At 34.6% G+C, this 15,665-nt stretch overlaps 2 protein-coding genes across 2 annotated transcripts in view; both read left to right on the top strand.

Annotated features, from left to right (window-relative positions):
- The window catches only part of LOC119766310 (putative mediator of RNA polymerase II transcription subunit 26), a 58,534-nt gene that overhangs the window by 1,268 nt on the left and 41,601 nt on the right, over positions 1-15,665 (top strand). The window lies entirely within an intron of this gene.
- LOC6046306 (nuclear receptor coactivator 1) overlaps positions 4,606-15,665 on the top strand; it is a 339,035-nt gene continuing 327,975 nt past the window's right edge. The window contains exons 1-2 of the mRNA XM_038254025.1: positions 4,606-5,214; positions 8,612-9,232. The gene's annotated coding sequence lies outside the window, so the exon portion shown is untranslated. The remainder of the gene's footprint in view (positions 5,215-8,611; positions 9,233-15,665) is intronic.

Below are 15,665 nucleotides of genomic sequence, written 5' to 3'. Positions count from 1 at the left end.
TCAAACCATGGGGGTTCGAGTGAATTAGGCTGATAAAATTTTAAAATAATTGAAGGAATAGAGGGGGAAGGGGGGGGGGGAGGAATCTCTTCAAAGAAATTTTTTTTTTCAAAAACCTTCAAAATTTCAATGGAAGTTTAAATGCAATCAGCTGAAATTTATTTCAAATGCATTCCCCTGCAGTAAGAGTCACATTAGCATTTTTTGACAAATTCAAAAATCATTTGAATATCTGCAAATTTGTGATGTACTGTACCGCAAAAAGCTTTCTATTTCACTAAAATTTTTGTTTTCGTCAAATATTACATTTTTAACGCAGTTTTTTAGTCTTATTTCGAGACTATGGCTCGTTAATTCAATATTCATATTTTATTATTTTTTGCCACCTTTCCTCGACCCCGGCCAGAACCGAGGGACAAAATCTTTGAAAATAAAAATGAAATGTTAGAGCCTAAAATGTAGACTTAAATTTGTATTGGCTTCATGGTTAAATTTCACTGAGCTATCATGCAAAATTGTAATTTTCGGTTCAATTTCGGAAGTCAAGATGACTTTTTTTTCGAGTTCGATAATTACGACGAGTACTGCAAAAGCCGAGTTTGGTAACGAGTTGCAAAGTAGGATTACCAGGTAAAAATTCTGGCAAAGTATCGATTAAAAATCTGAAAAAAAAAACTTTCGAACGAAAATTTAAAAATTCTGGATTGTGAAGGAGAGGGAGGATACGAATTAATTCAAAAGTTTGTAGAATTCAGATAGTTTAACTGATTTTATGTCCTAAGCATGTTTAATTTACTTTCTCTTTTTGAAAAAGCCCATTTTAGTTAAATTTGTCAATTTTAAACAAAAATTTGTTAAAATGGGCATACATTGGAAAATCTGGCCAAACTTGTCAGTATTTTGGCATAGAGAAGGATGAATCTTTTTTCTGGCTGACACATGAACATCTGCATTGAAAATGGAATTTTCACACATTTTTCTGGATGCGCACATTTTTCTAAATACTAAGATTTTTTCAATAATCGTTGCCTTTTTCTTTAAGGTTGGCTTCTGTGTATTTGGCCAACTCAAAAACCAAAAAAAAAAAGAACTATGTTTGGCAAAATTAAGAGGAAGTAGGATTTTCCTAAAAACCAGTGAAGTTTTGGTGTCTCCAGAGGAAAAAAAAGAAAGAAACGGGCGACTTTTTGCTTGGTAAAAAATCAGGGTGGTTCTCGATTAAAGAGTTTTTGAAAATCTTACTTTTCAGAACTATTATGATTTTTTTTCTTCTAGAAAGTTGTTGTTGTTGTGTTGGGCCATTCCAAACCAAGCAATTTCGTCGAAGACAACAAAATGCTATTTCGCAATCTACCCCTTCTACGACTACATTTATCAATAGCATCAGAGCAATTCCTAAAAATTCAGTGTATTGAACGTGGCAATTCAGGGTTAAGCTTTTTTAAAAAGTGGTGTTTTGAGCACTTTTAGAGCTTTAAAAAAAAACAAATATTTTCGATTCTGAAAAATATAATGGTCGCAAGGGTCAAAAGATACAGCCAAATTCTTATTTTATCATGTGTTGCAGGCTTAAGGGGTTACATACATGTAAATCGGCAAAAATGTCAGAGGTCAGTTTGAGCACATAATTAAACATTTTTTCAAAATCTGTTTTCAGGGCATTAAAATATACATTTTCGTCTATTAACAAAACAAATTTGAAGACATTTGGTTGTATCATTGCCCGAGATATAGCTATTTGAAGTTGGCAGTTTCAGAAAACGGGTGCCACGATATCTCAACATTGCACAGTGGTCCGAAACCGGAATCTAGCGTGACAAAATTGATAGCGGCCACACGTTAAGATTTAGAGCTTTGGTGTCTTCGGGACAAATGATCAGGGTCAATAGGGACATCTTTTGGTATGGTGGACATTAGGGTGGTCCAAATTTTAGGGTGGTTCAGAATTTTTATTTTGGCGGGATGACGAGATAGCGCTTTGGTGTCTTGAGAAAAGTTGTAGGGAACACCATTCTGAGCAACTTTGCTGAAGGGCACAAAGCTCTATCTTCAAACGGGAAGTTTCTAGAGCCATTTTTGTAATTTAGGTTTGGGTGTTTATGAAAAAATGAGTTTTTTGAATTTATCAACTCAGGCTTATGTCGTAGCGAGTTGGCGTCTTCTAGACATTTGAAGAGCTTATCAAAACACACATTTATCTTCCAAGAGAGCGAAAATCGGACCTTTAAAACGAAAGTTATAGCCAAAATACGACGAAAAAGACGCCATTTTGAAATGTGAATAACTCAAAAAGGTGGTGGAGTTTGACCTCGCTCTTAGAAGCATCTGAAAGTACACATTCTAGATTACATTTGCTGAAAATATCTCGGAGGTCTTTTTTGTTTAACTCATTTACACAGCTAAAAAAGTAGTAATCCAGCTGCATGTAAAAGGCCTGGGTGTAAAATAAATATTGCGTTATTTTATGCAATTTTATGTAATTTAACACCCTGAAATATGTAGCCCATCAGTATGGGAAACCTACATGACTTAAATGTCAAGCTCATATATGCGTTTATCCTTTGAACCTTTCATCGGTCTGATGGCCGAGTGGGCTAAGGCGCCAGCCCTTACTGTTGGTGCTGGGTTTGAATCCCGTCGGTTGCATCTTTTTTTTGTGTTTGCAACAATTGTACATGCAGTGTGTAATATTAAGTGTTTATTTTGACGAAGGTGATGTGCATGCTTTTGCATGCGATTTTACCATCGGATTTTTTGCTGTGTAATCTTAATTTGAAAATGAGCATTTTTAAATCGTTTTTTGCCCATAACTTTTGATAGAATTGGCCAAAATTCGTTTTTCAAGAACGAAAATGTTCATTTTAACAAGCTCTACAATTGTCTAGAAGGGTTCAAAAATGTACAAAATGATCTAGTGGTTGTAAAAGAAGAAACAAGATTTTACTGAAATATTTCAGGAATCAACAAAATAATTAAATTTATTCCTGAAATATTTCAGTAAAAACTTGTTTCTTCTTTTACAACCACTAGATCATTTTGCACATTTTTGAGCCCTTCTAGACAATTGTAGAGCTTGTCAAAATGAACATTTTCGTTCTTGAAAAACGAATTTTGGAAAATTCTATCAAAAGTTATGGGCAAAAAACGATTTAAAAATGCTCATTTTCTAATTAAGATTAAATGAGTTAAACAAAAAAGACCTCCGAGATATTTTCAGCAATGTACTCTAGAATGTGTACTTTCAGATGCTTCTAAGAGCGAGGTCAAACTCCACCACCTTTTCGAGTTATTCACATTTCAAAATGGCGTCTTTTTTGTCGTATTTTGGCTATAACTTTCGTTTTAAAGGTCCGATTTTCGCTCTCTTGGAAGATAAATGTGTGTTTTGATAAGCTTTTCAAATGTCTACAAGACACCAACTCACTACGAGATAAGCTTGAGTTGATAAATTCAGAAAACTCATTTTTTCATAAAGACCCAAACCTAAATAACAAAAATGGCTCTAGAAACTTCCCGTTTGAAGATAGAGCTTTGTGCCCTTCAGCAAAGTTGCTCAGAACGGTGTTCCCTATAACTTTTCTGAAGACACCAAAGCGCTATCTCGTCATCCCGCCAAAATAAAAATTCTGCACCACCCTAAAATTTGGACGACCCTAATGTCCACCATACCAAAAGATGTCCCTATTGACCCTGATCATTTGTCCCGAAGACACCAAAGCTCTAAATCTTAACGTGTGGCCGCTATCAATTTTGTCACGCTAGATTTCGGTTTCGGACCACTGTGCATTGCTTCGACCAAATCGGCTCAAAATTTTGGCGAAGACTCGTTAAACCGGTCCCGTGTGCATGACGAAGGCAGATTTTCAAAAAGTTTATTTAAAAAAAGATAAAAATATTTTTTCAGTTTTTCATATAAAAAATCGCCCGTTTTTTATTTTTGTATTTTTTGGAAATTCAAAATTTCAAAATCGGGCTTCGTCATGCACACCGGACATGTCTTGGGAGTCTTCACCCAAAATTTCAGCCAATTTGGTCTATCCAATCTCGAGATATAGTGGCACCCGTAAATCAACTTGGTGTTCAGAGAAAAACGCTCAGAAAGTTAGACAGTTGGCTTTGCGCATGGCAAAATTCTGAGCTTAAATCGCCTCTAACTCAGTTAAATCATGAAATATCTTCATGAAACTTTCAGGAGTGATTGAAAATCTTCTTTTAAGTGGATTTAATAAATTTTCTGTAATATGATTTTTTTTATTTTCTACATGTATGTAACCCCTTAAGTTACAAATAAAATATATTTTTAGAAGCAAAATATGAAAAGATTTATGACCAGGAATTTTCATTTCACTTGAATAAATACATTTTGCGCAATTTCAAAATCCAACTGGACTTCTTCATTCAATCGTAAACCCCTCGCACCCAGCTCGTACGTCAAACTTCATTCACAAACGTCAAACTCTCATTCAGTCGAGAGAGAGTAGCTCAACGTCGGCCATATTTGTTTGCGGTTCTCTCACCCATTCACGATTGCCGGACAAACTGAGCCCACACTGAATGGCCCAATTCGCCCAGTCTGTCTGCGAGAGAATGATACAATACATTCATCGAGCAGTCTAAAAAAAAGAAGTCTCCAAGTCGTCGCCGTCACCGCGGTTGTCTACTACTAATATTACACCAAAAGTGAAGAATTAAGCGAAAAAGTGTGTTTGTATAGAACAGCTTACTAAACTACTACTTTGCTCGAAGTAGCGAGACTACTACCTACTCAGTGCTGTACTACTACTTTGGAAGGAAAACGCTGAAAAACGCAATTTTCTACGTTCGTGCTCAAAATCGCTACGGAATAGTTACGGAAATTTTGTGGAAATCTGCAGGTTTTTTCTTCGCGAATCGAAAGCAGACCGGATCGGAGTTTAGGCCGGGAATTTTAGCCAACCTGGAGTTACGTGGTCTTTCGGACGTCTAGCCGCTGAATTGCGTGCGATTTGGTCAAAAGTTTCGTCGTTTCGGGATTTGGTCACGGTCGCCGTCGTCGTTTCTCGAACCTGCGGTCGATAAGTGACTTTTCGGGGCCCGTTCCACGAATGATAAGTGCAGTGTGTTTGTTCTGAGACCAGTTGGACATCGATGGGAAATTTGTGCTGTTTTTTTTTTCGAAAGGAAAAGAATCAATTTTGCTGAAGAGAATAAACTTTTAAAAAGGCGAAATTCTTGGTAAGGGCAAAATAATTAGTAAAATGAGAAAACAAAAAAAAATCTCGGTCGAAACTAATTTTCAAATGGTTGTTTTGGGTTTTGTTTTTGTGGTGGGGTTGGAAATTTCTTCAGTTTGGCCGGTGCAGGCCAAGTGCCGAAGGAAATTTTTCCGACCGCCGATTGATTTTTCCTGTTTTTTTCTTCTCTGTTGGCGCGTGTGTGAAAATATTTTGTGTTCCACGAGAGGTGCCCCTGAGTTATGTGGTGGGGCGAATTTTTGTGTGTGCGTGTTCGTCTACGTTGATTTCGTGCGTGTGTGTAATGGCAGGGGTTTTGTTTTTGGTTGGCACGGGAAAGGGTTGCCAGACTAGAGAGACTTTTCTTGCTGATGTGGATCTAGTTGGAATATTTTCACTCATAATTTATAAAAAAAATATACACTTGAATGAAAACATCTTTAATTTTTTCATGTGTACATTTTTCTGAGGATCGATAAATCATTTTTTAAAGATCTTGCGACCCTGTCATTAAAATTATTCACTTTGGAAGGATTTAAAAATTAAAAAAAACTTCTTAAACTCACCCCCAAATTTTGAAAAAAAAAGTCTTTCAATGTTTCAACAAATCTTTTCTTGAATAATGTAAAACCTCTTATTAAGGTTACATTCTGCGTTGAATTACTATTGCATGAATTTGCTAAAACTCGCATTATTTTTGAATCTGAAAGTTTTGACGAAAAAATTCCACAAAACATAGTTTCGCTTTCCCGAATGTTTAAACTATTTTGGAAGATTGTGAGAATGCAAAAACTCATAAATATTTTGTTTTTAAATCTTAACTAGGACGTTGCAAATATTCTTCAAAGTTCATCTGACCAGAGACGAGGGAGGGACAGTAAAAAAGATATATTATTCAAATCACTAGCCATTTTTCAACATTAAAAAAATCAAAAGCACCAGACAAAAAAACAAAAACAAAAACAAAATTGAGATAAACTTTTAACGTATAAATCCACTAAAATTCAAAACATTTTTAAACAAGCTCAACCTTATTATTATATCTAGGGCGTCCATTTTTCCCGAGTTTGGAATTTCCCGGGAAACGGGAAAAATATTTTTCAAATCCCAGGAATTCCCGGGATCCCGGGATTTTTTTTAAACCGTCATAAATTATATGTTTTCATTAAATTTGTTATGTTTTTCAAGCTTACAATCATAGAATTAGCTAAATACTATTAATTGGTGATAATCTTTACTTCAATTTGAACAAAAAACAGCAGTTTCTAGTTAGTTTAAAATTTTGTTTTTTTGTTTTTTGTTCTTTGCTATGCTTTAGATTTTTTATGAATCGTAATTTTTAATCCAACGTGATTCAAATTATATCATAAATAAAATCATAAAATTCTTATTAATATATTTCTTTATTTTTTTATATGAAGTGACTACAAAAGCAAAAAAAAATCATTGAAACTGTAAAAAAAAAACAAGAAACGAAAACAAATAAAATGTAATCATACATTGAAATTTTTTGAAAAGTTTAAAATTTCATGTCTTATATAACACATATTTTACAAACTATTTCTAAGTCACAACCTCCAACTGGGAGAAATCGGGACTGCAGTTTGAATAGGTACAGGATATTTTAGAGCAATTAATTTGAAAATTGGTGTACTAATTGTTTTGTTAGTTAAAAAATATCAGAAAATTATGCTGTCTTAATTCGTTACTTTTTTCCTAATTTGCTCCAAATGTCGATGTTTAATGAAAAATAATTAAATTTGATTTTTTTCAAGTTTAAAATAAATAAAAAAATAAAACGTAAATATTCAAAAAATAAATAAAATTTAATGATAAATATTTTAAGTGCTAGGCATTTTGCGGATCCGTAAACTAAAATTTTAATAATTTTCCCTTGTAAGCCAAATAAATGTTGATATACGCCGAATACAAATTTGCTAATGCTTTAAAACCAAATCTGAGTTTCCAGACCAAACAATGTTTTTTTCCAATTTCGAGAATTCCGAAATATAAAAAATCCCGGGATTTGGGAATTCCCGGTTTAGCGAAAATCCCGGAATTTTTGTCCCGGGAATTCCCGGGATGGACACACTAATTATATCGCAATAACATCAATTTTCATAAACACTTCAAGCGGAGAAGAATATTTTCTCCCCCATATTTTTCGAGCCGTTTTTACATTTGGGAATGTGGTCAAGATAGGTGCCATCAAATTGTGAGATTTGGTGCCGACTAAAATTAAGACTAGCGGTGAAGTTAGAACTGATTACTCCGAATTAGAGGCAAATTTACATATTTTGAAGTGCTTCTGAACTATTCAATTTATGCTTTCTTTTGAAATTAAATTGCGAACCGATTTAAGCTGATAATATGATGAAGTTCGTTTTCGGCAAAATGTTAGAAAATTATCTTTTTGGGTTCACAAGTTGTCAGATCTTCAAGAAATCTTCCAAAAATATGTGCATTTCCCCTACCTTGTGCTAAGATTTTTTTATTTCAAAAGTACAGCTGAGCAGTTCTCTAGAATTCCGCAAAAAAAATGTAATTTTATAATTGGATGAAACTGTGTCCATCATCTTGCATCATTGGTTTCTCTCTATGAAAAATTGTAAAAAAAAATTGTATTCGGAAAATCTTTTTCTTGAGAAGGGATTTTGTGAACTTTTTTTTTCAATTAAAATTAAATTTAAAATAGTGCAAACGTCCTTCGTTTTTTCATTCCTAATGTTTAAGTGATCAAAAAGAGCCAACTGTCGAGAAATGGGGTAAATCGAACGTTTTGTTTTTTTTTTTATTTTGATAAAAATGTTTTCGAATCAAAACATTTTTGAAGATAAAAATTTCAGAAAATTGTCTTTTTCTTATTTTTTAAATAGCGTTTTTTGTAGTGATAAATAGATTTTTTTATAAGCTAAGACAATCCACTACAATTTTCTTTGAGATTTTTCAATCAATGATATCTTGGAAGCTATTTATCCGATTTATTATGTGGAATATTTAAACTAGTGTAAATTTTCGCACCCTATAAAAAACTACATTTTATGATTTTTTAGTTACGACTCACCTTTCCAAATTACCAAACAAATCGATTTTTTCATCATAAAGGTAGTCGACTGACAATTTTTTGATCAACATCCCACCACACAGACAGAGAATTTGATTCTGAGTCGATAGGTATACATGAAGGTCTAATTGTGAAGTTAATTTTTCGAGTGATTTTATAGCCTTTTCTCAGTAAGGTGAGGAAGGCAAAAATCTACAAATAAATCAATTGATTTGAAACTTTTTCAACATATTTCCTCTGAAATCTTCTAAAATTACATCACTGGCAGCACTGCTTCGAGTTCTGTATTTTGATTATAGTTTTTTTCTCTCTTCATTCATTCTCTTCCAAATAGTTTGGTCGCCGTCGTCATCGCCGTTCTGGTCGGTCCTGAAAACTGAAAACGAAACAATATTTTGCGAGAATCCGACACCGCCGCCGCTGTTGTGTGTTTTCTAAATAAAATACTCTACTAAAAAGAAAGCCGTGTGGCGAAAAACGAAAAACATTGGAAGAAAAGTGAATAAAAAGTGTCTAAAAACGTGTGTGCGTGTTTGTGTGTGGATATTTTCAACCTTGACGAAAACAACTTCTCCGACTTGGGTTTGATTGAGTGAAACAAAAAAAAATAAGGTGAGAAATAGTTTGAAGAATACAACGTTGAGGAAAATCAGAATATAAGTAATACAAATAAAAGAAGTCTTATTCAAGTGCAGTGCTGGAAGTTTCGTTGCGTGACGAATGTGTTTATCTATGAAGTGAAGATAACTCCAATTGGAAGAGCAGTTGTTCAATCATTCAAGTGACTTGGTGATAGTGGTTTGAAGATCTCTGCGATTGTTTAATTCTCTTTGAATGAATAGTGCACCAAATCAAAAGATTCGATCAGAGTTCTTTGGCGAATAACCTTCCCACGGCGCGCAGTACGGATTTCATCAACTTTTCCTGTGGACTAGCATGCAAATAAACCGCAAAGGTAGGTTTTTTGAGAGCCAATGTTATTGTGCCTACATTTGCGCACACATCCGCACGAAAATCAACCCCAAAACACACCAACACTAAGGAGGCCTCTTTCGCGGCCAGGAATCGAATCGAAAATGTTCCGATTCGAATCCCACTTTGGCCTGTCGAATCTTATTATACTTCCATCACGACGATCACGGTAGTATGGAGAATGATGATTATAAAGAAGAGAAAAGATAGACCAAGAAGTAGAGAGGAATGGATAGAGTGAGAGAGAAAATAAAATTGGTCAATGTTATGTTATTTTCATTTCCATCAGACGACGAACGCTGACTGACACGAATACCATTGACTGACAGAAAGACTAATACCAATACAAGTAGGTGATACCGCGGATATCAACGAAAAGCAACAACAATAACAACAACAACAACCATAAAGTACTGCTTGCGAAAGGCCGCACGCGGTTTGCGAGTGTAATGGTATTTCTTGCCCTGATCATCACTTGGGGGGATGATTTTCGTGGCCGTGCTGGCAGCACTGGACTTTGAACTAAAGTGGAATTTTGCTTTTTTCGCTTTTTCATGAAAGAGCCTTCTTTACATTGATGTAATTTTAATAAATTGCAGCGTACTCGAAAAATCAGATTTTTTAACAATTCGGTAACAACTTTTCAAAAGGTCGAAATCAAACAAACTGGATTTTCGTCAGAATCATGTAAAGCGAACAAAACTGATTCTAAAACACCCTCCAGCATCTCAAAATTCCGAAATTACGTAGTTTTACAAGCAAAAAACAAAAGGGCTAATCAACAACATCAATCAAAACAAACCAAATTGAGTTTCCGCCCTTGTGTTTTCACCCAATCACGAGGGGCGAATGTAGTGTTTTCTGCAAGTTCCGACGTATATTTAGAAACACTAAATTTTCGTTATAATTTAGTGAATTTTAACCTGACAATCCTCAAAATGGATCATCTGGGACTGTATGATCCTAAATGCATAACATTTTAATTTCAATTATTTTAGTATCGGATCTGGTCTGGTTTCACAATCTAGACATGAAGGTCCATAATTTACCGGTTCTTGGGACATCCGGGGATTCTGGGTCGAGCAGTTGCAGGACAAAAAGTTAGTGTAGGGAGGTTTAGGAGGAATACCGTACAAAATCATCGCCTCCGTAACCATTAAAGCTATGCAAAGATTGAAAAGGCAGGAATCATAGCCGTGATCCTTGCTCAACGATTCTTGGGCTGAATCGGACTCCTTCTGAAGGCTTTCTAGACCCATTATTTATAACTGAGGTTGCAAATATCACAAAATAGTTTTTTAACCACTTTTTTTCCTTAAAAACCCGAAAAATAAAAAAAAACACAAAAGGGCGAATCGGTTGTTTACTTCTGCTTTTTAGCGCAACCTGACGGGCGATACCGTTGTTTTGGTTGGGTGGGTGGCGAATACGGTGGGGCGAAAATGTAGGCACGCTCTTCAAAAAGGCTTAATTTCTCAATTTTTAATAGCAAAAACATCATTTTGCTATTTTAACTATAGAATGAAACTATTATCATTTAAATTGTTTTAAAATGCGAAGAGGCACATTTTGGGACAACAGAAAAATTACTGCATACTTTCTTTTGCATAATATATTTACAAAGTCACACAAAAAAAACAAGTCACACTTCAAACCCTAAAATTTTCAGATCAAAAATTTGTTTTCTTATTGTTCCTTGTCTTTCATTCATATGTTGAGACTTGGCTTGTTTTTTTGTAAATATTTACATTTTTTCATTGTATTTAAAAAAGTGTATTACTTGCGGATGGTGGTTTACACAAAAAAAAACAATTTTGATATAATTTTTGAATTTGGTCCGGAAAAACAGAATTATTTCTATTTCCTCTGTCAAAATTTGTTAGGTGTAAATCAATTATTTCATGATAAACATTTATTTTTGCTTCTGGAAAATAACTTTTTGTAGCTTTGGTGCTGAGATGAAGCAATTTTTGTGGCTTGTTTGCCAAATGCCAAATGCCTTGTGAATGCTAAGGTGACATTTTTTTTAATTTTAGAAATCTTAAGAGATACCCTTCGGCTCCATTCTTTAGGAAAAAATAAGTAACTGTGCAAATTTTGAGCCAAATTGGGTAAGGCTTAAGAGTTGCTGTTGTTCGTTGATGTTTGTATGGGAAAAATCGAAAAAAAATTGGAGAAAAGCAAAAAATTTCATAATAAATATGTTGTAACTCAAATAAAAAAAGTGTTCTATCCAGATTTCAACACGATTTGACTTGAAGCTTGTAGGGGAATCTGGGACTACCATCTGAGACTGAGAACGCTTTGGTTAACGCAGTATAATATACAAAAAAATCTCTAAAAGAAAAAGTGTCTATTTACTTTTTCTTTTAGTGAATTTTTTGGTTGTAAGTTTTTGCTCGGGGACCCCATAGATCAAATTTTCCGGTGATAATTTTATCATATTCGTGTTTCTGAGACAATTTCACAACATTCACAACAGAAACATGCATAAAAATGTTTGTTTTCATCCATTTGAACCCTTTAAAAAAATAAAGTTAATAAAATAAGAAGTTGCCTTTTTCTGGTGACATCTAGAATCCTTGGAAACGAACCTGATTTACAATAAATGTGGTTTGAAGGTTTTTTTTTAACTTTATTTTTTTCAAATGGATGAAAACAAACATTTTTATGCATGTTTCTATTGTGAAATTGTCTCAGAAATACGAATATGATAAAATTATCACCGGTAAATTTGATCTAAGGGGTCCATAAAATTGCGTTTTTCGTCGATTTTTGCAAAAGCCACATTTTTCCAAAAATCATATCTCCGGAACGGCTGAACCAATTTTGGAGCGCCACAATTCAAAAGACAGGTTATTAGTTGGGCTTTTATGGAAAAATATGTTGAGGTCAAAAAAACTAGCTGAATATTTGAAAAGGTCATATGAAAATTTCATTTGCTGATTTCAAGGTCTCGGGACCAAAGAACCCATGTCTGAAAATATTTTTTCCTGATTCCTTGTAATATTTTACTCGAATATCCATTAACACATTTCGGAGATATGATTTTTTAAACATAAAAACTGGGTTTATCGACACGCCGCGCGCGGAAACGGCAAAATGACGAAAACGGGTAAAAATCAACTTTTTTCACTAAAACTGCGATAACTTGAAACAACTAATAACCATTCTTTTGAATTGTGGCGCTCCAAAATTGGTTCAGCCGTTCCGGTTATATGATTTTTTGAAAAATGTGGTTTTTGCGTAAATCGACGAAAAATTCAACTTTATGGGCCACCCTATTTCGGATAGGACTACCCTAATCGCCAAACAAAAAATACGGGTCTAATTATTTGGGCCAAAGAACTCCCACTCCAAATTTGAGCCAAATCGGAGCACTTTTGATTTGGAGACTTCCTGTTTGACGTGGAATGGCTGTATGTACAAACCACTCCTGGAAATTTCAGGCAGATTGGTGAGGTCCAAACGACGTCCCATACTAAGGGGTATGCCCTGTTCATGGACTAGCTCTTTGAATTTAATATGCACAAAAACAAAACATAAGGTTTTTAAGCTACAAGCCTTGTTCAATCATGAACAGCATCTTTTAAAGAATTGAAGCTCATTTTTTTAAAGTCATGTAACTTTCTTTTAAGATATAATGGAAGAAAGATGAGATATCATGTGCTTAACGATTTTCTCTAACACGTGCCACTTCTTTAACATGTTTTCAAAAGAAATCTATATTTTTTTTTTTTCAAAAGGAAAAAAAGTCATTGGATTTCCTATGTTTAAAGGACATTTTAAAATAAATCCCTAGAATTTATTCTTTCATTCTGAATTAGTGTTAGTTTTTCTTATTTCTTTAAGAAGAAAGAAAACATATCTTTTGTGAATTTTAAATTTTCAAATTCAAACGTGATGTTTATTTTTTTTAAATAGTTTTTTTCTTGACTTTTATCTGTCGTTTAAAAAGAGCAAAATGTTTTTTGTTTTCTTTTTGGCATGTATAAATTAATAATTCTACACGCAAAATGAAAATGTAAAAGAAACCTGTTTTGTACATTTTTGTATCTTTAAAAAAATTAAACTCCAGGGATAATAGTAGTAATAAAATAAATTATAATATAAAGAAAGATTTAGGAAGATTTCAGGCAAAATACCTAAACTTTAACACCACTGCTCCAACAACAACAATCGGAGTTACTGAGGCCTGAGTGGCAAAGCCACACCACCACAACACACATCTCAAAATCGCTGCCCCTCCTCTGTGAGATAGATTACGCGGGTCGTCTAGACATCGCGCAAAACACTCAAAACTCTCGACGCTCGCGACCGTGAGAGTGTTTGTGGTGGTAGTGATTAAATTTCACTCTCCACCATTGACTCTTGCTGCTGGTGGGAAGTGATGTGGTGAGCAGGAGAGGGAGGGACCTTAAACTGAACTATCACGACCAGGTATCACTTTACCTGCAGATTAGTTTAGCTTGATGGCGTAATTGATGTTGCTAATGAAATTGAATTCATTTCAGTTTAAATGAGTAAAAACGCAACTTTTTAAAATTTCCTTCAAAATTACTAGTAAAAACAACTAAACGATTTCCTCACCCCATTAACCACTCGTAAATTTAAGGAGACATATTTGTTTCCACTTTAAAACGAGTTACGTAATTTATTTAACAACACACCAACACCGTCGCAGCCACGCTCTGAAATGTTTGTACACAACAACTAAAAGTGAGTGCCCGCGAAGCTCCAACTAAGAAAAAAGAGAACTGGGGAGCTTCACCAATACCAGGCCAATTGAGTGACTTTTTAATGTTGAGGTAGTTTGTTTTGAAATCGTCATCGCGACTTAAAAGTGCGACGATTTCGAGCTAAACTGACAATACACTGTTGAGGTTGGTGTAAACGCGGTGGATCAGCCGGAACTCTCGCCAAGTTGTCAATCTGAAGAAAACAAAGTTGAGCCCGTGATATGTAAAATCATCGTTTACATTCAGACATGATGCCAACACGTTTTACAACAATTCACCTGACCAAATAGGGCTGATTGAAGCGGTTGAATTTTTGTTGCTGAGAGTGGCGTAATGCAACTCGAATGAGGTCAATGTCTAATGCGATCTGAAGGGAAATCGACCAAATCTTGAAACTTTTCAAAAACGTACATTGCATATTGTCAAAATAAAACACTCACGGAAAAAACACTGCTGAAATTGTCGCACATTATGCAAAGTCTAGAAAAGCAAAAAAAAAGTGCTTTGCTTAGCTTTATGCTGTAAATAAACAAAATATGATTAATGGGACCAAACAGGACGAAGTGATAAATATGCAAGATTACAGTGCAGTAATTTTGCATTATGATATCAAGAACTACATATTTCAGTTGTAAATAAACATCCTTTTCTGGATTCTGCAGCTGTTCATTGAGGCCACCGATAAATGTGAATTACGTTACAGAAATCAACATTCTACAATTGTAATTGAGGTTATATCCTTGTTAAATAAGATTAAATAAATGAACTGGTAACTATTTCACGTGTTACAAAACCGTTTGTAGAATTTCCACGATAAAATTTATTCATCATATTATTGCTGCCAACCAACTGCTCCACAGCTGTATCAATTGACTCAAATTACCAAGCACAAAATTGTTCCAATAGATGGCTGGGAATGTTTTGTGTTTATTTCACCATCGAGATCATCGTTTACGTAGCTGAACCAACAGGACCTACTTTTGCTAACTGTTATGAAAATTGGAAATAAAAATTAAGGAAAACCTGTACAGATTGTCTAAAATTGAAAATAAAAACAGAAAAAAACAAATCATGCAAATCACTCCCGGCAAAATTGCCCCCAAATTAGTCCTGGTAACGAATGGAGCACATCCCCGTCCAGGTAATTAAGTCCAATTTGATAAGAAAATTGATTAAAGACACCACCCAAACCTCGAGGGAACCAATTTGAACCACATTTCGCTGTTTTGTAAACAATCAAGTCAAAAAGACGTGCCGAAAATTAATTTCCCAAAACTGACGTAATGGGTCGTTAATTGAAAGCCAAACAGCAAAAAAAAAAACGCAGACAATTTTTCATAAATTAAGGCAGCCACAAGTCGGTCGGACGCCGCCGGTGACAGTGCCACACGTGCTGATTGAAACCAGCTGGAATGATTTGAAGGCCGAAAGGTGCATCGTCACCCGAGGCGACCCAGGCCAGTTCCTTCCGGGAAGCAGTGGTCGTCAACCGATTTCTATCTAGAATGTCCAGCCGATTTTTTTTTATCTTTCCAGATTACATTTTCATAAACCGGTGATTAATACAAAGTCCTTACTCGGTTGCAAATTTAATTTTGCATCTATAAACGAATGATAAAATGTGATAAAGTTGTTTTCATGTATGGCTCAAGTACCAGATTTTGCAACATTCTAAAT

This window comes from Culex quinquefasciatus, chromosome 2 (assembly GCF_015732765.1).
Source record: "Culex quinquefasciatus strain JHB chromosome 2, VPISU_Cqui_1.0_pri_paternal, whole genome shotgun sequence".
NCBI classification, from domain to species: Eukaryota; Metazoa; Arthropoda; class Insecta; order Diptera; family Culicidae; genus Culex; species Culex quinquefasciatus.
Note: the sequence above shows the minus strand (reverse complement) of the source record. Positions and strands in the feature narration are given on the sequence as shown.